At 45.2% G+C, this 9,649-nt stretch overlaps 1 protein-coding gene across 2 annotated transcripts in view; it reads left to right on the top strand.

The window, feature by feature from the left end:
• The window catches only part of OXSR1 (oxidative stress responsive 1), a 180,219-nt gene that overhangs the window by 7,334 nt on the left and 163,236 nt on the right, over nucleotides 1-9,649 (top strand). The gene's annotated exons all lie outside the window — the stretch shown is intronic.

Consider the following 9,649-nt stretch of genomic DNA (forward strand, 5'->3'; position numbering starts at 1 on the left):
ATTCCTCCCTCACCCTTGGCTGAGCTGAGTCCATTTCCATTTCAGGCTCTCTGTTCAGGCTGCATCTGCTGTATAGACGAGCCTCTCTAAGAGGGAATCAGACTTTCTACATATAGGTTTTTTGTTTTTTTTTAAATGGAAACTTTTTTCTTTTGGCTTTTAGACTGCGCAAAAGCTTGTCCCAAACCTGCTTTGAGCATATGATTTCCCCCCCCCCCCCCCCCTTTTTAAAATCACGGACAACTTGTAGCCCAATGTACCTCTGAATGTGTAGGTACTTGCACACCTGATTCTTGCCACCATTGTATCTGGATTTCTCCACCATCTCCATGTTGGTGTCCCCCATTGAATCCAAGTGCACAGGCTGAAAATTAACCTCCAGGCCCTGTTGAGCTTGCCTGTTCATCTGACCCACAGTGTGAGCTATGCTGCAGTCACTTAGCAGATTTGGCTTTCGATCATTCATTTGGGAAATGAAAGAAAACGGGTATCTATTTAAATGCGGTATCAGTTTGTTGCCAGTTCTTGCTCCCTTGGGTGAGGAGGAAGGAGGAAATGAACTGAGGGCACTAAAGTCGAGGTCGAGCCGAGTCGGTGCTTCCCATCCAAAGGGGAGAGCTGGCAAGAACATGTCGTTATTGGATCAGCCCGGCTGCCTCTCCTGTTGGTCTGCGGGCACAGCAGATGCTCTACTCCTGTTTCTTTCCCATATTTCGGGGTATGGCCAGGGATACAAAGGTGTCTCTAGGAGGGGGGAAAAAAAAATCTTGCTAACTATTAGGTATTAGCTTGTCCAAGAAGCTTGTTCATTGAAACAAGCTGCCACCCGGGAGCTAACCACAGCAAGGAGTAGTGTGTTTCTATTTGAGCACTATAATGCACTCTCTGTTAGTATTAAAATGTTTGGATGTGCAGGAAATATTCAGCAGTTTCTTGCTTTGCAGCCCACCTGAAGGGTGCTATAGGGGCTGGCAGTTGCATATTCTGGAGCATTATTTCTTCTGATTCTGAGACTTAGTTATATTTCTTCCCTGGACTTTTTATAGAAAAATAGGGTTGGAAGGGACCTCAGGAGGTCACGTCTAGTACAACACCCTGCTCAAAGCAGGACCAGCCCCAACTGGATCATCCCAGCCGAGATGGAGATGCCACCACGTCTTTGGGTAACCTGTTCCAGTACTTTACCACCCTCCTAGTGAGTTTTTCCTAATATCCAACCTAAACTTTCCTTGCTGCAGCTTGAGCCCATTGTTCCTTGTTCTGTCATCTGCCACCACTGAGAACAGCCCAGCTCCATCCTCTTTCAAACCTGCCTTCAGGTAGTTGAAGGCTGCTATTAAATCCCCTCTGCCTTCTCTTCTCCAGACTAAATTAATCCAGTTCCCTCAGCCTCTCCTCGGAAGTGATGCCATCTGCTTCAAGTCAGCAGCGTCTATTTTATTGCAGAAACTGGGAGGCTGAGGTGCAGAGGCTGCCCCATTGAAGTCTCTGGGTGTTGATGTGTGCTTTTGGGGAATGTAAACCTCAACCTTTAAAACAGCGCGTGGTAACAACAGTTTGAGTGCCCTGGAACAGAAATAGCAATACCCAACAGCATCTGGTTAAAAACTTGTATTTGTTTTGTTTGCATAGTAAAAATATTTTGAAGTCTGCTTACAGACTGGCTAGGAGCATTGCCACTGTTACATTTAGTTAGGGCCAAGGTTGTGAACATTGCAGTCGTAGAAGAAACTTACTGAATAATCCTCGACTGGCATTTGGCCAGTCCCACACTTCTTGTTTTGCAAAGACTTGACAAGTCGGGTCAGAACAGTGACCTCTCGAATCCTGCCCTTCTCTTATAGCTGAGCGGCTGATGCACAGAGGTGGAGAGCCTACTTCTTGGTCTTGCTGCAGCCCCTTTTTATTTCAGCTGGAGGATCTCTGCCCTGTACTTGTCTGACAGGGCTGGGACTAAATCCCAGCTCTCTTGACAGCCAGCCCAATACGTGCGCCACAGGGTTGCCTTTCTTTTGGTTGAATTGCTCTTGAAGATGGCTGGGCTGTGCCTGAAAAGAAGGTATGGGATCTGACCGCTCACAAAATATGCAGACATTGGTATATTAGCAAAGAGAGTGTTGTATTTAAAAACCAAGTCTGAGTGAATGCAGCTAGACAGACTATGGTGACAAGTATTGCCACTCTACCTGCATGTAAAACAAAGTGCTATGGATCTTGGATACAACCTATATTTCATTGCTTGAAAAATACTATGTACCAATACTACAACATCATTTATATGTGCAAGGAAGTGGAGCTAGTACTGGGTATACAGCCATGCGGGCATACTCTCCAACTGACATGTAGGCAGTTGAAAGCGTTCTGGATACTAAAACCTCTCTGGGACACTGCCAGCTCTTGTGGCTTTTAACATGACACTTGCTTTCCTTTTAAAACACCTTTTCCCTCTGTGTTGTATGAACTGCTCATAGGGCAGAAGCACTTTCTAGTGCAGTAGGGACCCAGAAGGCTTTCTTCTCTTTCAGTTGGAGTCCTACCAGGCTTTTACCAAGAGACCACTTTTTAAAATCCTACTCCTGTATATGTGTGTTTTGAAAGTCTTTAAACTTTTGTGACTTCCCAAGTTCCAATTCAGACCAACGTGTTTTGGCTGAGTGTAGCTTTAATTGTAATTAAAAGAAGTCCTATAATAAGGAAAGATTTGGCTCTGTACCGCACTGCCACCAAGTGCTGAATTGCACACACCTTACAAGGCTTCCTGAGAGCTCTTTTGCTCTGTACTCGAGGAAGTTTGGAGGAGACAGCTGTCTCCTACATGCCTTAAAAGCCGCTCAGATTAGATCAGTGAATGAGGTAAGAACTCTGGGTGCTCTCTGCACTTGTGCTTTTTTTTTTTTTTGCTGTACACTGTTAACCACAAGCTTCTCAGCATTGCTGACCTTCGCTCCAAGTGCCACTGAAAACTCATAGTAATTGTACTGGCTGTGTATGAAGTGAAGCTTTTAAAGGCTCACAAGTTGGTCAAATTAAATTGAGTTGTTGTTAGAACACACGCAGACTCTTTTCAGCGAGGTCCTAATTTCTTGCCAGACTTCAGTTTTCTGACCCATGCATTTTGGCTGGAGAGCTGGTAACAAAGGGGGTGATATACAATTCTTTACTGGCTAAACTATATTGTTTCACTCTAGGAGGACTAAATTGGTTTTACCAATTCCCCCCCCATGGTAAATTCCACTTCAAGCAGAGCACAAGCCTGGGTAGCTTATGTCCCTTGGGGAGAGGTTCAGGAAGTTGTGAGCAACTGGAAGATGTTAGAATAGGACAGACTGGAACCTCAGCTGCAGCGCATCCCCTGCTATGGTCACTCAAAGCTGCTGCTTCTTTATGAATGTACTGCTATTCTTTTAACCCTAAATGCTAACTATAGTACACGTATTTCCTGTTTGTCCATCCACAGAGCTGTCAACTAGTCTCAAGTCCCAGTGGCTTTGAGTAGCCCTAGTGAACCCAGATGTAACCGAGGGTAGAAGTGTAGTGGCTTCAGATTTTTCTTTTTAAATGTTCTTTAAGAATGCAATTGGGCCATCCCCCCACCCCTTTTTTTTTTCCATGTTAAACTGGAGGCATTGTAGCATTTTTTTCAGTAAGTCATGCATTCTTGTACTGCTGATCCTAGATAAAGGAACAGGAAGCTTTTGATAAACGCATAAGGATTAGCATAATATTTTTGGGCCTGAGAAGTGAGAGATTGCAACACAAGAACATTAGCTGGATGCCTCCACTACAATAATCAATCAGCAGTGAGATGGTCAGCAGTGTTGACAGTTGTCTCTAGGCTTCAGTGTTGGGTTGGTGGAGACAGGTGTGGCAATTCAAACATTGGCGCTATTGTTGAAGGCTGTCTGTGGACTTGATTTCACAGGAATGTCGTACTGGAAGGGGGATCTCCTGAGTCCAGTCCTATGCTATTCCCAGTACCACATCATAATCTTCCCAAAGGACTTACATTAAACAGCGTTGACCAGTCCGTGCACTGCATCTTTTTCCGCCCCCCAGGTTATGCACATGTTGCATGCGTGCATTCTGTTAAACAGTTGGGTGTCCCTGTACTTCTTGCTAGTATGACCCTGACTGAGTAATCCTTACATCTTTTCTCTTTATTGCTTATTCTCCTCATTTTTGATAGGAGACTTACAGGTAAGCTGCATTAAGAAAAAGCATATACCTCTCTCCAGCATACAGAGATGGCAGTGTTGTTTCTTTAACTTCTCTACTGCTGCTTGTACACAGCGTGCAGCACTTGATCTGCAGGCCCTGACCTAGCTTGTTGGAAGATCTGCATGACACTTGGAGCATCTGGATAGCAAAAGCACAGCGAGATTCTTTTAAAAACGTTAGCAGCACCAATGGAGCGTTTCCTCCTTATTCTGCAGCTGCAGCAGAAGAAGTGATAACGACTTGCTGTTGACACATTCATGTTTTCCAAATATCCTGATATCTCTGCTCAGAAGATAGCAGCTGAGGCCTGTCTTAAAATGATACCAGGAGTAGAGCATGCAAGCTCTTGCCTTGGCATTAGCATCTAGTGCACTACATTTGAGTGGGAAAAAAAGCCTTTAGTTTGACCTTTTACCTTTGTATAACTGTTCAGTCTAGGCCTTTTATTTGAACAGTTGTGAGGGCACAGCAGACTGGAATATAAAATTATTCATTCCATATATAGGATCCAGAATAACTCTTGTGTCTTTCTGCTTGGGGAATGTTGTTTCTAACTATTCAGCTAAAATCTTGCACAACGTGCTAATAGGTCTTTTCTATCTCTATTTGGGTTAGGCCTGTCTTGTGCAATGAAAGGACGATGCTCTCCACTAGACAGTGCATTGGGTACTTGATCATTTGGCACTTGAAAGCTGATTTACCAAAAATAATCACTGTATGTTACTAGCAAGCAACTACACTGCCTACAGATGGTCCCTTTTGGTTTAGGGGAAGACCAGCTAAACAAAATATCCTCCTATAGCTGAAAATGAACTGGGCCTGGAACAGTAAGAGATGGGTTAGAAGGAGGGATACTGGCTTGGATCCTGTACTAGTGCTGTGTTTGGAGCCTTAGTAATAGGAGGATTGACCACAGTGAGCATGGCATTTGTTGCAGACTATACCCTAAAGACAGCTGACTGTGATTAAAAGCAACGGGTGAACTTTCTCTGACTGTGTTGCTGCATTTGGAAATGAGACATCTGAGCCTGGTTTCCATCCTGAAGAATTAACACTGCATAGCTCCAGTGCCCTTTAAATTAGTCAGGGAGGCAGGCAAGAAACAAAATAAATATAATTGGTTTCAAACTGCAAATCTAATTTGGGCATGTTAATAGCATCTTCAGATCACAAAAGGCTTGCATAACTAGGCTTTGGTGCTTACCAGTTCCTAACAGAAGGAAAACCATTCCCTGAGGCCACTCTCTAAGTCAATGGGAGCCAGCTTTTTTGGCAGGCATGCCAGAGATTAGCCTGTACCCTTCCCAAGTGCCACTCTTATCTCCTTCCCCTGCCCAACTTGCTGCTCTGCCTTCTGCTGTCTGCCTAATCTGCTCCTTTTCCTACCATTTCCTGCCTTATCTGCCACTGTGCTGCTTGTCCCCTCCCTGTTCTGTCACACTTGCCGTTTGTGGCTCGTGCTGCAGGTTGACCAACCTACTGTAAGTACTCCCAGGTGCTGGAGCAACTGGAGAGTCCTTGCATACTCTAGTGACTCCTGTTTTTTAGTAATCCCAAGTACTTTCCTCCTACAAAATCCCTTCTCCCTTCAGCAGAGTGCTCCTCTGATCTTCCTGGGTTGGAGAAAGAAATGAACCTGAGGTCTTTCTTGGAATAAGGAATGAACCCAAGGTATATTTAGCTGGTTTTGTGTGCCACGTCAAACAAGAACTAATTCGGGGAAATCCTGGCTGTCTGTGCAATTATATGCTGCCCTTCCCGACAAGGCTCAGGCTGACCATAAGAGAACAGACCAACTTACAAGGGGAACTATAATATTAACATATGACAGATCCACTAAACAGGATCTTGGCCAAGGCTTGTTTGATAAAAAGCTGCCCAAAGAGGAGGGTCTTGCAGCACTTCTGAAAATGTCTAGGCTTGGACTCCACTGAGCCTTAAGAGGGGGAAGGAGTTCCAGAGCTGAGGAGCAATTGCCAAGAACAACCTCCCCGTGACTTTTTTTTTTTTTTTTGCCAAGCAGACTTGATGGTACTTGAAGGAGGTTGCTCTTAGCTGACCTTGGGGATTGTGTTGGGGTGGAGAAGGCAGTCTCTTAGGTATGTAGGATCCAGATCATTCATGGCCATATAGGTCAAAGCCAGCACCTTCAGTTATACCTGGAAAGCTACTGAGAGCCAGTGCAGATGCTGGAGGACTGGAGTTGGGTGCTTGTCACGACCCACCCCTGTAGGCAGGCTGTTGCATTCTGTACCAGCTACAGCTTCCAGATGCTTTTCAAGAGCAGTCCTGTCTAGAGTGCATTGTATTTGTATAGCCTTGAAGTGACAAAGGCATGTATGATAATGGCCAGATCCAAATCTGAAAAAGTCACAGCCATCTCGCCAGATGGAGTGGTGAAAGGGGCTCTTAGCCACAGCTGCCACCTGAAGTTCCAGGAGTACGCCAAAGCTGTGAACCTATATGACAAGGGGAGGCTGATTCCCATCAGTGGTGGGTGATCCAGGCCCAGCTTCCTCCCCTTAAGTCAGCCGTAGCCCAACAGCACCCTCTGGGACCACCCCACTAGGAAAGAGTGAAACCTTATTAGTGCTGTCCTGTAAAATCAGCACTTTGTGGTCAGCTGTATGGACAGCTCAGCAAGGCAGTTTCCCCTGTTGATACCCAGGTGAAGATCATCAACCAAGGCTGTGATCACAGTGGTCCCTTTTGGTTTGATTTGTGAGGAGATGGCCTCCACCGATTCATGTTTCTCCTCTTGTCCCTCCTTGCCTGGCAGGCATAGAGATTAGCAGAAACTTGCTGCTGGTCAGTGGAACAACGGTGGAGTCTCCTGGTCTGGCTGGTTCCCCCTGTCAACCCTCTGTGTTGTGTCCGTGCAAATTATGGTGGGCATGCAGCTGCAGTCCCTTCTACTCTGTAGTATGTTTTTAATGGCATGAAATCGCTTCTAAAATGGAATTTAATTCCTTTGCCACCTCTGCCCTAAGCTGGACCTGAATTCTTTTAAATGCATGGGAGAGGTAGTTGGTTATGGCTGACTGTGAGCATGGTTTTACTGGAAATCTTGTCAGAAAGCCATATATTGCCATATATTTCATGGCAATGTACCAGCTCCTTAGTATGAACTGTTTTGTGAGTGGTTGCCATCTCTTCCACTTCTCTTCTAATATAGGCATGTGCTAGACTAACATCTGTGATTCTGGCTGGGAAAGGCTGAGAGCCACTGCAGTAGACCTAGCACATAAACACACATTAGGGAGAGATGGAGAAGGTGGGGAACTGGACCATGTTCTTCTGAAATCTGGTGCTCAAGCAATGGTAAAAAGCTTTGGAGGAATCGGAGAGCGGTGGGCCCTGGAGTAATGTGCATGAGCACGAGGCACTTGGCAGCAGGGGAGTTCCCTTAAAACACCCTTCCTCATTGAAGACGAGGGTCTTTGGGTAGATGTGATCTCTTTTATTAGACCAACTAAATCATTGGAAAAATTGTTCTTTGGAACAGTGTTTGTGCCTAAAAGCTTGCAAAGAACAATTTTTCTGACTATTTAGTTGGTCTAATAAAAGACATCACATCTACCCAAAGAACCTTGCCTGCCTATGTCCTTAGATCAGTGGGCTGCAACCAACAACCCCCAATACCCTTTCCTTGTTGAAGACCTTTCTGTGTCTGCAGTGAGTTGAGTACTCCAGCTTAATTTCCCAATAGCTTAGGGGCAGTGTCCCTTTGATACAGTGCCAAATACTGTAGGGGGAAAAGTACCAAAACTGAGCTATTGCCTATGAGTAGGCAATGACTCAGAGGAAAATGTTGTCTTGCCAAGTGACTTCTATGTTCACTCTTACATCTGAAGGAGTTACTGCCCAGCTATTTAATTTGACAAATAATCTGTGTCAAGCTCAGTTTGATACTATGCTGGAGAGAGCGTGGGTTGAATCGTTTCACTCTCCTGTGGGCACTTCCCTTTGGGTCAGCTGAGCATGAAGTATCTTGAATAAGAACACTCTTCTTTGGGCAGAAACATCCATCCTCTACCCCATGATGCTGGGTGTTGAACAGTATGATAAACAGGAGAGCTCTCACTGAGGTACTGGATAATACGCTGTCAGCACGTTTATAGGCAGTTCAGATATTTCAGGTACAGCTCATCTATTATACAGTTGAGTTTGTGATCATGCATATAGGTTTTCTCTTTGAACCTGCTTGGTTGATACTGAGGCATTGGCTGGATGCATTGGATGCTACAGATACTAACAGATAAGAAGCAGATCTTGAGCTTTGGAACAACCAGGAATTTGTAAATTAATCCTAATAGTGTCAGGCCTTGTCTACAGAAGGTTGCTTCTGCTGCTGGACAGCTGCCATGGGGAACCTGCCACGGGGAGTTTGCATCTGTTTGGTTTCTGGCTGATCCAGGCAGCTCAGCTACAGCATTGTATGGTCAGTGGTGAAGCCCACCTTGGGGAAGGTACCAGCCCCCTTCAAGGACTGCAGCAGCCAGTGGAGGGTTTGGACATATCCACACAGGTCTCCTGTTGGGTGGCGACAGGCAGTCTTCCCTTTGGATAGGTCGTGTTACTCTGCTGGCAGGTAGAAGAGGCTTTGTCATGGTTGGGGAGTCCCGAGTGCAGAGACATTTTCAGATTTTTTTGGCAAAATGTGAATTCTGACAGCAAAACCAGGTCCGGCCTCAGTCTCCCTCTTGTCTTTGTTCCAATCCGTCTTCAGACTGCTCTACCACTTATGCAGAGTTAGAAATGGTGCCATAATACTTGGGGCTTGATGAATTTACCAGATGTTAAGCAACTGGGGGGCCCAGCCCAACTCGCAGAATGAGAAATGTGTGTCAGCAGGTGGTTACAGAGGCTCATGTAACTTAAGGGAATACAAGAGGTACATGTGGGATTTGGATATACTATAGTATTGTCTGTGTTCCAGTTTTTTTTCCTAAGTACTTCCCATCTTCTTCCTTCTAGTTACTCTGCATTTTTCTTTCTGGCTTCATTTCATGCTACTTTGTAATATATAGTATCTCCTTTTTGTATTGTGTTTATAAGCACACATGTTCTCCCTCTTTTCTCCCCTGCCCCCTTTTCCCTTTCTTTTCCTAATCTGTATATCGGACGCTACGTGGCTAGAGAGCAACAATGTAGAAGTAATGCACAGATTAAAGCCACACTTTCTCTATCCCCTCCCTGCTGCTAGAAAATGGGAGAATATTGGGATTTCAGTCTGGGTCCTGTCACTAGCTGTAGCTTTAGGACCCCCCCCCTTGTGTTAATGGTAGTATTATTCACAGTAATTCCCCACGTAGCAGGCTCCCAGTTGCATGGAAGGTGGTAGTGGACTCTGCTGTTCAATTGCTTTTTCTAGCCCCTGTTTTTTTCTTTAAGTTCTCTTGGTTTCTTGAGCTTCTGTTTCCTACCCTTG

This window comes from Gavialis gangeticus, unplaced genomic scaffold, assembly GCF_001723915.1.
Source record: "Gavialis gangeticus isolate Ggan-Ray unplaced genomic scaffold, GavGan_comp1, whole genome shotgun sequence".
Classification (NCBI taxonomy): domain Eukaryota; kingdom Metazoa; phylum Chordata; order Crocodylia; family Gavialidae; genus Gavialis; species Gavialis gangeticus.